Consider the following 15,356-nt stretch of genomic DNA (forward strand, 5'->3'; position numbering starts at 1 on the left):
TTTTTTATATAAGAATGTATATTTTACTGAATATTAAATGATAAATACGTTGTTTCTGGACAAGGAGGAATACAACAGGTATACATGTAACTTTATAAAGACGGTTATATTTAATTATTACAAATAAATCAGAAAACTAATGAAAAGTCAATTAGCTAATTTTCATGTGCAGCACTGCATGATGCGATATTCCACATTACATTGCTTCTTGTTTCTCCTCTACTCGCTTTGCTCTGCGAAGTCAGCCTCACATGTTACGGCTCTGGCTATTAATATAACTTATTAATTTCTTAACTTTATTATGTACGAAAACAAACTAATATGAATGGTTCCAAAATAGGTAATGTGACGTGTTTTCCATTCCCCGAAGCTAAAAAGCATTTTAGTTTTGTCATGTAGTTGCCTTATTTTTTGAATGAGTCATGTAGTTGCCTTTTTTTTTTTTTGTAAACTGCTTACAATCATGTAGTTGCCTTAACCAATGGTAAAAAGAATATTACGAATAATTTATTTATTTAAAATACAGAGAAGAATCTAACGCACCCAGTTCAACTAATCAAAGAGTTTGAGAACTTTCATTTTCGAATCTCATGTCCGAGTTCAGAGAATCCGTAAATTCACATGGTATACTCAGACAAATTGACTGTAACAAAGCACTAATGCTACTCGTATTAATTGCCCTTTTGAAAGGTCTGAGTAGTGTCTTTTTTTATTTTTTTGGTTCGATGTTTGGCCATAAGCCGATTTTTTTACAAGTCTTACTGCTGCAACTTCACTAAGAGTGGTATGTTTATTGTTAAGTCAGGATATATGGGTGACCAGATATATACTCAAGGCTGAAGAAAATGTTGTATACACTGAACCGAATATCACGAAATTCCAAACTTTTGCTTAGAAGGTAAATGTTCTAGAAATATTTATCATCTTATATGGCGATTCACGGGATATGTAACAGTCACAAAGAACATGAATCGTCGCTATATATGATGTGATAATATTTGTATGATTGCAACACTTAAAATCTAATAGGCGACTTCTCTCCCTTGACTAAGAAGTAGCGCCGTTTGTTATTTGTTGGCTACTCCGACAGTTTGTGCTCGTCGCCACCGCCGGGAGTGCCTCTGTCTACCTTTTTCTTCTTCTATTTCGTGTCTATTTTTCTGAGTTCTAAAGATCGAGTCTCTTTTTCGGTTATGGTGTGAATCTAGAGTTTTTTTTATCTGGTCGTTGCAGTGGATGGAGTTGGTTTCTCGTTCTGACTCGGTTCTAATCTTGTGGTTCCAGGCTCATCTGAGTCAGGGTATGGGATCTTGACGTTGTTTCTTCATCGGGGATGAAGTGGTGATCGTTTTTCGGTTGTCCGGTGATGCTTGTGGGAGGCAAGCTTTCTGAGTCTCTTCAGATCTCTATCCTCGCCTACTGATTTTTGTGTGGTTTGTGTTCCACTCTCTTTCGCCCCTGGTTTCCTTTCAGCAAGGATGGGCTTGGAGAGTTTGCTGGCTCCTAGTGGAGCTTAACTTCTGGATCCTTGTGGAGTGACAGTTTTTGTCTATTTGCTATATCTCATGCGACATTTCAATGACATTTTAGTTTTTTTCCCTCTGTTTAAATTGAGTTGTTTTCAAGCTGCTATACTGTGAATAAAAGAAGAACCAGTTTCAATGGATATGAGTTTATGCTTTAACAATTTTCCCCCAAATTTTAGATCTTCGATATCAATGCAAACATGCAACATATCCATGTCATCTTTGTGGCATCCTTCGGTCTTGCTCAAGATGCTTCTTGTACCCGCGACATTACCCTCACTTGCGAAACAGTGTAGAAGTGATAAGGTACTACTACCTCAGCCAAATCCAATATTGGTCTTTGAAAATCTCAACGATTATTACCAAAGTCCAGTGATCGCAGTCCTCCTCAGCTCATCATGTTCCTCTTAGATTCAACAACTATTCAATGGGGGCTCAGTAATGCTAACGCCTTGAGAATTAGTACAAAAACCAGTTTGTTGGTTGTACTTTCTCAAATTTTGGTGGGTTTTATCTCTTTACTCCTTTGAGCTCTTATGTCACCTATTGGTGATTTATATTCTTTACCTATGCTTTTGAAGCTGGTTGTTTGAACTCTGTAGATTGAAATTAACCAGTGTTAAAAAGATAATATTTGTCTAAGGTACGAGGATCCAGATGAATCAGTAACTCATGCTATCTTCGAATATCCACTGGCACTTCAATCGTGGACTTTTTCGGCTACACCGTCTCATCCAGATACATTCCATGTGTCCAACATATAACATGGACTATCTTTTGTGGAGAAAGAATAGTATTGAAGATCTAGTAATGGACAAAGACTCTTATCTATAGATAATTTGGTATTTCTAGAAAGTAGGGAATGAAAAACTATTTAGAGGACTAGATAGATACCTACTTGTATTAATCCATATATGCAGAAGGAGAATCTCAAGCATAGTTCACGGCAAATCAGCCAGAGGATGGATTGACTATAACACTATGTATGGTGGATGGTTTTTGGACCTCCACATCGTCTTCAGTGGATGCGGATGAGTTTGGAAAGAGAGCTCCGGAAAAACCTACCGCATATATACAACGAATCAAAGAAGAATAGAATCCGTCTTGCATTCAGATTTGGAAGTGCTAGGATGGGTAATGGACAGCATGCTGCATCATTCGACATATCAGTATTTTGGGATAGATTGTATGTATCTGGTCGAGATGATACATGAACCTCAAGCATGGTCGACTTTTTCAATAGAGCTGGAAGAGATACAAAAACTGAAGAGAAGATTCCACAACTTCAGGCTATCTTACATTTCCAGGGGACAAAATAAGATTGTGGTTTTTTAGGTAAACTGTTTGGTTTTTCCATAGGCCTCTTTGCTTCGTTGTTATCTTATTCCGGTCTAATTGTCCAGATAATTTCAAATATAAGTAATAGAAGTTTTTTTAATGTAAAAATTAATAAAAATAGAAAAAATACCTTTTCATATGTTTTGTTATAAATATGCACTAGGTGATGACCCGCGTCTTGCGCGGGGTGAAGTATTTTATAAAAATATATGTTACATACATATAGGAATGGTTGTTCGGGTTTCATTCGGCTTTGATTCCGATCTATTCGGTTTTCGAGTTTTTGGGATCAATATTTATAAATTTCGATTCAGATTTGGTTTGGATCTTTGCAGATTCGATATGTGTTCGGATAATCCATCCCCTATGTATTGAAGGAGGAACATTTCGAAAATTAGATCCTCAAATTGTTAGTAATTAAAATAAACCATATCCTATGTGTCACTCAATTAGGATGTTAATTAATCATATGTGTCATGATTACATTGAAATTGAAAAAGTGAATGGTCTAATTTGATTTATTTATTTTCTTTCCTTATATATATATATATATGACAATTAATGATTTTAATAATAAAGATTTGATAACAAATTATATATCTTCCATCATTTTTTGTTTAATTTATATTATTAAAATAAATTAAACAATCAAATTAGCTACAAAATTTAAATTTGGATTTTTTCGTATATGTTATATATTGAATTTAAAAACGACAGTAAATGATTAAAAATATTAAAATTATTATGTTAAAATTAATGAACAATGGTTTAACACTTTTGTTATAAAAAGATACACATGATTTTAAAATCATATGAATAAAAAATATCCTTTAATAATAAAACAAATATATATAGATTAAAATATATACCATATAATATTACATAAATATTTTAATATTAATACTTTCAATGAATTTTCAAGAACATTTATAAATTATAAACTTATTATATAAGCGCTGATCATAGAACCATATGATTATGAAGTCTCATTTAATAAATAACTATATAAAATATACTATTCTTAGAAAATTATGTTGGTCCATCTTAACTTATATTACACTTTTTATTAAACTAACTATCGAATTGATGAAATAATGTACAAAAAAACAATCTCGCATTTCCTTAAATAAAAGTTACGAAATTACCTAATATGATTAACGTATATATGAAAATTAATTATTATGAATAATAAATATTTGATAAAAAATTTGTATCTTAGTTCCTTTTTATTTATTTTATATTATTAAAGATATTAAACAATCAAATTAACTATATAATAAAAATATTTAGATTTTTTCTTATATGTTATATTTTAAAATTTTGAAAATGTCTATAAATTATTAGAAATTTGAAGATCCCACTTTGAAAATTTTGTGATCAATTGCTTAATTTATTTTGTTATAATAAGATACAAATGATCATAAAATTGTATTAATATGAACTTTTATTAAATAAATATTCAAATCAAATAACTTTCCTTAAATAAAAGCTACGAAATTACCTAATATAATTAACGTATATATGAAAATTAATGATTATGAATAATAAATATTTGATAACAATTTTTGTATCTTAGTTCCTTTTTATTTATTTTATATTATCAAAGATATTAAACAATCACATTAACTATATAATAAAAACATTTAGATTTTTTTCTTATATGTTATATTTTAAATTTTTGAAAACGTCTATAAATTATTAGAAATTTGAAGATCCCACTTTGAAAATTTTGTGATCAATAGCTTAATTAGTTTTGTTATAATAAGATACAAATGATAATAAAATTGTATTAATATGAATTTTTATTTAATAAATATTTGAATTAAATAATATATATATATATATATATATATATATATATATATATAAATACGAACAATTTAAAACAACAAAGTTGGCTGAATCAATTTAGTCGTCGAGTTGAAACCTTTCAAAACTATGTGGAAGACTAAAGTCAAAATAATTCGATTTTGGAAATAATAAGGTGCTGATTCTAAAATCATTAAAATGGTTCTCAATGATGTGAAAGTTTAATATTAAAAAAATTGTAGAACCTGTTTTTGGAATAAAATCGACCCATTGACCACATTATAGTTTTTATAGATATAAACATGGTGTAAAAAATTTAAGCCCAAATCGATAAAACTCATCATAAATTCAAAATAGATTTCGGTCCACAATTACAATTACAAATGTTCAGCCAACATATCTCATATATACTAAATCACTTGAACTATAATTAAGTAACAATTTACTACAACTGAGGCTTCTTATTTTCTTAGTTTTTCTTTTTGATCTTTTTGCTTTATTTTAACAGTAACTATAAGTTGAAGTAAAGATTATAAATTTGATGGATAACAATTAGTAAAATTCTTTACAACTTTTTTTATCTTTAAACAAACAAAGTTGTGTTCAATTGAAGACATATTAATTTGATGAACACTAAATATGGAAGAATAATAAAAATTTTCTTTCATGCTTCTGTTTTTTATTTTTATTTTTTAAATTTAGAGCTTTGATATTAATTTTAGATTTTATTATTTTATTAGATGATAGAAGCATTTTTTGTTTTTATTCTTTTATTTACATATATAATATTTTTTAATAAATGACTTTTTGACACCATGACTCCAAAATTCGTATAATATATATTATGATCTCAAACTAAATAATTTTATTTTTTTGGTATAAAACCGAATAAAATGCAAACGACGGTATATAAACCAAATCGAAAAGAAGTAAATATGGATTTAGAATATTAGTTATACTTTACAAACCGAAATACCAAAAAAACCAAACCGAACCGAAACCAACCTGATATTCGGATTGAACACCCCTAATTCAAATAAAACCGAACTATTGTTTCATTCTTCAAAACATAATAAAAATAACCACTTCATTCTGCACAAGGCGCGGATCTTATCCTAATTTAAATTATTTTAAAAATTTTAAAATTCATTTTATACATTAAATTCCTAAAAAGCTACAAACAAAAAAAATTACATATAAACTTGAATAACATATGTCATAATACCTAAACTTAGTATATATATTGGTTCGGTTTGAATATTTGGATAGAGAATAAATAGATATTGTAAGTATTTTTGGTGTTTTGAGTATACTTAAATTTAGCGCACATTTATTTTTGACCATTTGTATATATTTTTAAGTATGTTGGACAACTTAAAAGTATCTTATCTATTTTGGATGTTTTAGTATACATTAAATATAAAATAATTAATATATTTAGGTATATAAACATATTTCAGATATTTCAGTTACCCAAAATATTTCAGTTCGTATAGGTTTCGGTTTTCTAAATACCAAAATTTAACTTGTTTGGATATTTAATCAATACCGGTTCAGATTTAATATTATCTTTGGTTGGGTTCGGTTTGTTTTTTTTATTAAGATTTTTTTCTAGCCCTACATACGTATATGTATTTACATATAAAATGCATTTATTTCATACGAAGTATATATATATAAGATACTGTAAAAATTGTAAAAAGGGTTTAAGACACTGTAATTTATTTCAAAGTATATACCTAAATTTTGTGTACAGTCAGATATAAAATTTAAAATCCGGTATTATATTTAATATTAATTTATAGTCATTTTAAAAAATTCAAAATATAACATATAAGAAAAAATCTATATTTTTTATTATATGGTTAATGTGATTGTTTAATATCTTTTAATAATATAAAATCAAACAAAAAAACTAAAATACAAAAAAATTTATCAAATATTTATTATTCATAACCATTAGTTGTCATATATATGTTAATCATATTAGGTAATTCCGTAGCTTTTATTTAAGGAAAGTAAATATTTTTCTCCGTTAAGTTAACTCTCATTTATGCAATTGTTACTCTCATCGACATTATATATATTATATCATATAGTTTTGTATTGAATGATTCTAGGGAGAAATAAAAATCGAATTGGACCTCCTTCTTTTTTCAATTTCAATGTAATGATGCCACATAGGATTAATTAACATTCTAATTAAATGACACGTAGGATAGGGACTTTTTTTAATTAATACAAAACTAAGGTTCTAATTTCTGAAATGTTTCTCAATTAATATATAGGGGATTCTCGAAGTGTTCAATCTACATTATTATACATATAAAAGCAGTCTGCTATATATTTTTCGAGAAAAGGCTTAAATTCCTAGTGGGTTTTGTTTTAACGTTTTGAACCAAATAGTGTTGAAGTCTATGATGTGCACATTTCAATTCATTTTTTCCAGGAATAAATTAGAACTCTTATAGTTAATTTTGAATATATAAATACAACTGATTTTCACTAAATTAGAAATTTATTATAGTAAATTTCTATTGATTTATTAATACAACTGATTTTCACTAAGATCTGTTCAGTCATCCTCTTTCCTAAATTAATGAGCGATGAAGTTTTCACTATATCAAATGATGTTTTTCTTGTTTGACAAATATTTTTCCTTGTATGTACATATATCATTTAAAAAAATATCTTTAGAAAAAAAATTCCTTACAAAATTATTTTTTTCGAAACAGTAAACAGAAATAGTTGGACGACAAATATTCTCTAGAGTCTAACCATTTTGAGAAGTGTTCCACATGCTATCATCATATTGGTTTTAAAAGAAAAATTAGATTATGACCAGCCCTTAAAAAGTGGGTTTATTTTTTGTTTATATTTTTTAGAAATTTAATTTTTATATTTTTGTTGTTTAATCATATTTGTGTTTTTGTAATATATTTCTTTTAAATAACTAATAAGATGTTTTAATAATTGTATTAAAATAATTAGACCACACCTATATCAATAGGTCATGTTCATGTTTTAATAGTATTGATGATGATATGGTATACTAACACAAGGTTTGAATTTAACTGTAACATTGACATTTACATCTAATGTTGATTCATATTATTGATAAAAAAATTAATATAGTAATAACTCATAGATAATCATTAAGATAACAATAAATAATATAACAGTAGAAATAAAAGTATTATAATAGTTTAACATTTTCAAAACATTATTTAATACTATTTTTTACGATTGTAAAATTTTACTACTAAAACAATTTTCAAAATTTTATGCAGTTTTATTTAAAACTATAATTTTATATTTTAATAGCATTAGTTTTTTTAGTATCTACAAATTTCAAAAAATATTATTTAGTTTTATGTTTTGATAATTATATACTTAATAAAATTTTCACTTAATTTTATGAATTTTATTTAATATATCTTAACCAAAAGAAATTCAAAATCTTTCCAAGATTAGAATATTAAATATATACATATATACTATTTAATATATTTTTTTCAAAATAATTATTTTATCTAATTCTTACATATAATTGAATTAAAAGTTTTAATTACATTGTAAGAAAATAATAAAATGTAGAAATTAAAAACATATTAAATATTAATATCTAATTTAAAAAAAAAAAAATTTCTGCACATGGTGAAGAAAAATAACTAGTTGTATGGAGATCTATACTATTATTTGAAAAGTGATTTTAATAATTTGTCAGTTTCTCGTGATTTTGGAAATAATCAGTAATACTAATACTTTTAACAAAACATTTTATTATATTTATATAATTAAATAATAAGTTTTGACTTCTAATGATAATTACATGTATAATTCACATAGGTATTTGATATTATCTTATTTATTATTATTTAAAAGTGAATTTTTATTTCTTGCATGTCATTAAAATATAAATATATTTTTCTCTAATATTATTTAAGAATTAATTTTTTATTTGTCAGTTTCTCCATAGTTTGGGCTTAATCAATGTTTTTCTTAAATATTTTAATAATATTTATATATTTTAAGAATTGCCAGTTTTGGAAACTTGATAACTACAATATTTCATATACAAATATTTGGTATTATCTTATTTACGATTATATAAAAGACATTTTCCCAAATTTTACAGTGGACTCTTTCATTGATTCAGCTTCGTGAACTTAGAACTCGCACGCAATTTGGGCTTTGGTGGATCCCCGGAATATGAAAATCATAGAAAATATACCACTGAGTAGGACTCTAATGGTGGACAGAGATGTATGGTATTTCACAAAAGAAAAAATACACAGTCAAATGAGAATATCAAAAAGAATGGATTTACCCAGACAAGGAAAACCCATAAATAGTGTTTGGACCTATTATTGATATATTGAAAGCTCTACTGGAAAAGATGGTGCCCACCAAAGAAAAAACATTTTATGACTTTTGTGCCAGGGTGTATAACAGTTAAGAAAAATCTGCGAGCGAGAGGGATACAAGGGGATATATGCTGTGCCAGATGCAGAGCTTCAGAGGAATCGATAAACCATGTGTATTTTGAATGTCCTCCAACACTTCAGGTTTGGGTGCTCTCAAAGATACCGTCAAATTCAGCTATTTTTCCAACTAGTTCTCTATTCACAAATATGGATCATCTCTTTTGGAGAGTTCTCCCACAAATGGGTGATCATAAGTTTGCATGGATACTATGGTACATTTGGAAAGAAAGGAATAGTAAAATTTTCAGTAATCTGGACATTGATCCTAGGGAACACTTAAATTAGCGGAAACAGAATCAACACTTTGGATTGAGGCACATGTGTTGAACATAGAAAGGACATCACATCATGTAGAGGTTACGAACCTACCGTCAATTCTAGGGTTATGGTGTTTTACAGATGGTTCTTGGAAAGAAAATGATTTTTTTAGGACAAAGTTGATATAGTACTTTAGAAGGTTTTGATGGTTTGATGGGGGCAAACAAATTCAGGGTTAGCCTCTCTGCTCTTCATGCGTAGGTGGAAGCACTACTTTGGGTAATGGAGTATATGAGAAACTTGTGTTAGTTTCAGGTCAAATTTGCAAAGGATTATTCTCAATTGGTAAAGATTATTTCGGAACTAGAAGAATTTCCAGTTTTTGTAAGTTATTTGGAAGATATCAAGACCTTGAAAGAAATCTTCCTCAACTCAGAGATCATTCATATACCACAAACGCAGATTTCAAAAGCGGATAGTTTAGAACGCAGTGTCAGAAAATAACTGTCTTTCGTTGTTCATATGAATATGAAGTTTTCGGTTTTGTTTACAGAATCAGTATGAGTCTGTTTAAGTTGATGACAAAAAAAAATCCCATGATTTTAGATGAGTCAATGGTTTTAATAAATATTTTAATAATAATTATATATTAGATAATAAACAGTTTTAAGAAACTATATTGATAGTTATCATCTGTATAAATATTTGATATTATTTTATTAATAGTATATAAAAATATATTTTATATGTCATGAAAGGATTATATTTATATTTTGATATTTAAAAGGTTATATATTTTGATTTTATTAATATAAGCTCACCGATAGCGTATATAATTTATAATTTATAATTTGTTACTGTTAGTTAAAAAGAATCATGTTTTCTCACAATTATAAATTTTGATAATATGTGTAACCAAGAAAAGTTCATGTTTATGTTCTACTGATACCAAAACAGTACTCGATTACATGTCGTATGGGAAACATACAAAAAAAACTTGTAAAGAAAGAAAATAAATATTTTAAAACACTAAAGATTTTGTAAGCATTTTAAAAACATTGGTAGATTTATTTATTTATTTATTAAATATAATATACTCCTTATGTACACTCCATAAGTTTAGATAATTTTTTTAATTTTTCATGATCTAGTGATTTTGACTCAAAAGTCGTCAATTTGAATTTATTCTATTATTTGAATTTGAAATAAGTAGAAATAAGCATTTAGATAGAAATCTAAATTGCTCGATCCATCTTTGAAATAATATTTTTTATATGATATGTAGTGTAATATATCAACTAATTTGTATGATGTTTTAACTAGTGTAAACTCTATCACATGTAAATACTATATAGTGTTTGTAAGTTAATTATGGGTGCTTCTGTCTTTCTAAAAGAAAGTATATATATATATATATATATGCACATAATGAATTGGACATCACTGTATTGATTAAAACTTTAAGATCTTCTTAATTCTCAAAAAATAATACCAATGAACTAATTTCCATATGTATGTGTTGTTAAGTTAATTTCATATATTGTCTAGAATCCAATGTATCTTTAGCATATATATAAATAATTATAAATAGAAGTTAGATTAGAACATAATTGTAAGTATATATTAACTTATAAGCGTCACATAACGTATAGTTGTCTTAGAAACATTTTCAGTTCTGGTTTATCTAGAGAATCTGGAATACTCGAAACGAAATGTAATTTTATTGTTAACAAAACACAAATAAGTCCATACAAAATGCTTCAACATGCAATTGCTGATGTACGAGATGATTAAAGCATTCCAAGACTTGGACCAAAGAGCCTCCAATACGATCAACAATAGAGCTACACTCAAATCAAGATATCGAGAACCATTCGTTACACTTTTACTAAATGCAATCTTGATGTAGGTTTCAACAAAATACAAGACATGGAAGAAGTAGATGTAACCATGAAGGAAAAATCCTTATTGGGATAACGGAAGAACAAGTTTCTCAAGCACACTACTGAAAACTAAAGCTAAAAGTTTATTGATGACAATGCAACACACATGAAATATGAGATTATGATCAATTATGGTCGAAGGAAGTTGTAAAATCTTAATTGATACAATCTGCAGGAAAACTAAAATATATACATTTAAAATATCCATTTTGATATCTATATGTGGAATAAAAAATTATTAGATCCTACTTTTGGTTCACCAAAATAATAAACAAATACTTAGCTCATTCGCTTACAACTTATAGTGATCTTTAATTCGTCTTTTGTACCTATATGTTGTTTCCGCCTAAATGGCTTCATAATTTCTTGTATCATAGTTATGTAAATTTATGTAAATTCAGTTTTGAAAAATATAAATTTGACACTAAAAGCTCTAAAACTTCTTTCTATCAAACCTATACAAACATCACCACTTTGCAATCTTCAAAAAAACTTCATGAAACTTTGCTAAATCAAATCCATGTAATTAATGAAGTGAAAACTAATATTTTAAAAATGAAGAATCATGCATAAACAATAAAAATAAAATAAAATTCACATAACAAGCAATTAAGATTTGGTTAAATAAATCTCAATAAAACTCTCAACGACTATCTATCAAATTTAAGAATTTACATAAGTACAATATCTATACTATTGAAACAGAATGCTCCTTTTTTAGGTGCCCTTCTGTTTTGCAAGTATTTACAATACACTGAAATTGTCTTATTTTAAAGATATACTTTTATTTTAATAAATATTTCCACTAAATCAATTTCTTCTAACAAACAATATATTTCCTTATTTCTCTTATCCTTTTCATTTAAATCATTAGAACTATCATAACATAACTATTGCAGTATTTCTCTTATCTCTTTCAACTAAATCATTAAAACCTATCATAATAAAATCAATCAAATTTATTGCTCTATACAAAAAAAGTATCCAAAACCATGAATACAATTGCAACTCGGGTACCATATAGTATAACAACTCTCATGTTTTCAATATAATTTACAAAGTTTCGAAACCACTAGAAATACGTATCTAGACTTTAGTTCTTTCGTTTTTAGTGTCAACTAAATGATAACCCGCGCCTATGCGCGGAGTGATTTTTTTATAGTAATGTTTGTTCGGTAAATAGTTTTAACATTTGCAACACTATAACTTTTATCGATTATAAAATGACGAATAAAAATATTGGTCTCTTAAATGTATCGTTGTTGAAGAGTTAACATATTACATCTCATTTTAATTATTTTAAATACTTCATATGCACAACAAAAAAAGAAATAAGTTTTGCAGCTGACACAAATCACCAAAACCAGATGGGCAATATCGATTGTAAAATGACAAAAGGGGGATAGGTTTTGAGCTCTCAATTTGTTTATTATTGACGCTCCATAAATGATTTCATTTTCTACCTCAATAAAATTGTGCTTTGTTCTCGTTTCTTGATTTCACTGATATGATTTTTGTTTATTTTTGTAACTTATTATATGTCTTCTGTGAATTAAATAAGTGTCAATTTAAAAGATGAGCATCTGTAAAAATTAGTTTCACTCCAGATACATATCTAAGAATCAATGTTTTTTGAAAAAAATCACCGGTAAACTGTATTCAAAGGTTAGTGTTCAAATCTAATATATCAAGTTGTTATAGATTATAAGTGCAGACTCCAAATACAAATGTCTGAAGATTTACAAACATTATGTACATTTTCTATCATTTTTCTTTAATTCTTTATTGTTAAAATAAACTATACAATTACATTAATTATATAATAAAAATTATATTTTTGTATGTGTTGTCTTTTGAATTTTTCAAAAGGAGTATAAATTACTAAAACGATTAAAAGTTTCACATAAAATTTTGTGATTAATGTTTGAATTTTTTTCTGTAATAAAATACAATGATTATAAAACCATATGAACAAATAATTTTATTTTAATAGATGTTTATGTTAATATATATATATTTTATATCGTTTAAGTTAAACTATACATCACTTGAAAATACATACTTATATTATGATATTTGCAGTGAACATATATTGAAAAGTTAATATTTTAATTATGAATTTTCATTTTTAAAATGATTATAAATTATTGAAATCACTAAACATCACACATTAAAAAAAATTCCTTGGTGTAAAATTTTGTTACACAAATATGAAATAATCATAAAATCATATGAGTAGAAACCTCATTTAATAATTATCCATATTAAAAGTATATTATATATTTATGTTAGTATCATTTAAATTTAATTGTACATATATACATATATAAGATTGATTATTTTGATATATTTACCCTAAAATTATTGCGAACAAACAAGAGTGATTGTATGGTTATATGCGCACGTCAATTTATTACATAATAGTAATTGATTTCTTAGTTATTTAATATATAATTATTATTTTATTATTTCATAATATGCAAAAAAACAAATAAGTAATAAATATAGACGATTTATTCTGCACAAAGCGTAGATCTTAACATAAGTAAATGTGCAAATTCTCATGTTACAAAAAGTGTAGAAAATAAGCGATCCCGTGCTTTGAAGCAAATACAATCAACACAATTATATAGATAATTAGATTTACTTTTTACAAAAAATAAACATTTTTATTTTCTTTCCAATTCGATTTTATTTGTAGAAGAATCCCGTGCTTTGAAAGCAAGGGATTAGATCAAAACCCAGTGTTACAATTAAGATAATATACTTTAGTATGACCCTTAAACACTTTGTTAAGATAGCTAGACTTAAAATTGGTAAAACAAAAGCTAGATATACAAAAAAAATCTTCACAGAAGACTCCTACGATGATTCATAGATTGCAAAGTAGTTGTGTAAATAGTTTGCCTTTTTATAAATAAAATACTGAAATTGATATTCATATCCACTTCAATGCCATAATTAGCAATTTACTATGCAAGTAACTGTTTGATATTTCATAAACCAATTTTTCCCTTACTAACCTATAGGCCTATGTCATAGTGCCTAAGATATATTGTCAGAATTAGTCCATTTTACTTAGTCTTCTACACGCATATTTCTTGATCTCAATCTTTATTTTGTTTGGTTGCGTTTTATACACCTCTCAGATATTTAGCTCACTAGGAAAAGAATAATTTCAAGCAGTCGCATAAAGACAGTGTGAATCGTAGAAGACAAATACATATAAAAGTAAGTCCCTTATCTATTAAGTATATATATATCTTCTTAAAGATTTTCTTGAATCATTTTTTCTAGATGGAAGATATATATTTACTTGAGTACAATTCCGCCAAGGTAGGGGAAACAAAGAATAAGTGAGAAGATATCATTTGAGATAAAGATTCATGTTTTTTCTTCTTAAAATTACATATGTGAACACATATATGATATGAATCCTAACATAGGAGTAAAATTGATTTGCAAGTACCAAGACAAGCATTCCATGGAGTTGTTCACCGGTGGTGGGAGCAATACGAGAAGCGTGACCGTGGGAGCGGCGGAAGCAGTGTAATCTTATCGGGAACAGGAGGAAGTTTATATCATGATGGTTGTTGATGTTAGATGGTTAGATGTCCAGTAAACTCTAACAAAGATACCCATAAAATTGATGAGTAGAATAAGTGTTTGAATGCTAACTGATAAGTGTAAAGGTTAATAAATTCAGTTATCCTTAACGTATATGATACTAGGGTAAACCCGCCCTACGGGCGGGTAAGTAAATGAAAAAAAAATTAACTGAAAAATATATTTGGTATATTTAGTTTATTCTAAACAGAAAGTAATGTTATATTGACTATGTTGTTATTTTTGTTGAAAATAATAAACTTGAATTGTCAAATAATAACATCGACTTATTTGAACACATTTTATTATCTTGATACTTTGTTAAATATATTTTTATAGGTCGTTTCAAAATTTATTGTATTGTCTTTGTTTTTGGTTCGAACCAGTTT

At 26.8% G+C, this 15,356-nt stretch overlaps 1 long non-coding RNA gene across 2 annotated transcripts; it reads left to right on the plus strand.

Annotated features, from left to right (window-relative positions):
• Positions 1 to 540: 540 nt before the first annotated feature.
• LOC130510415 (uncharacterized) lies at positions 541 to 1,663 on the plus strand. 2 transcript variants are annotated; one of them, XR_008944055.1, is made up of 3 exons: positions 541 to 690; positions 802 to 898; positions 1,285 to 1,663. It is a non-coding gene; the product is annotated as an uncharacterized LOC130510415 (long non-coding RNA). The 2 variants fall into 2 exon arrangements; XR_008944054.1 differs by lacking the exon at positions 541 to 690 and having other exon boundaries at positions 710 to 898.
• The last annotated feature ends 13,693 nt before the right edge of the window (positions 1,664 to 15,356 follow it).

The sequence above is a fragment of the Raphanus sativus genome, chromosome 4 (genome assembly GCF_000801105.2).
Source record: "Raphanus sativus cultivar WK10039 chromosome 4, ASM80110v3, whole genome shotgun sequence".
In the NCBI taxonomy this organism is placed as follows: Eukaryota; Viridiplantae; Streptophyta; class Magnoliopsida; order Brassicales; family Brassicaceae; genus Raphanus; species Raphanus sativus.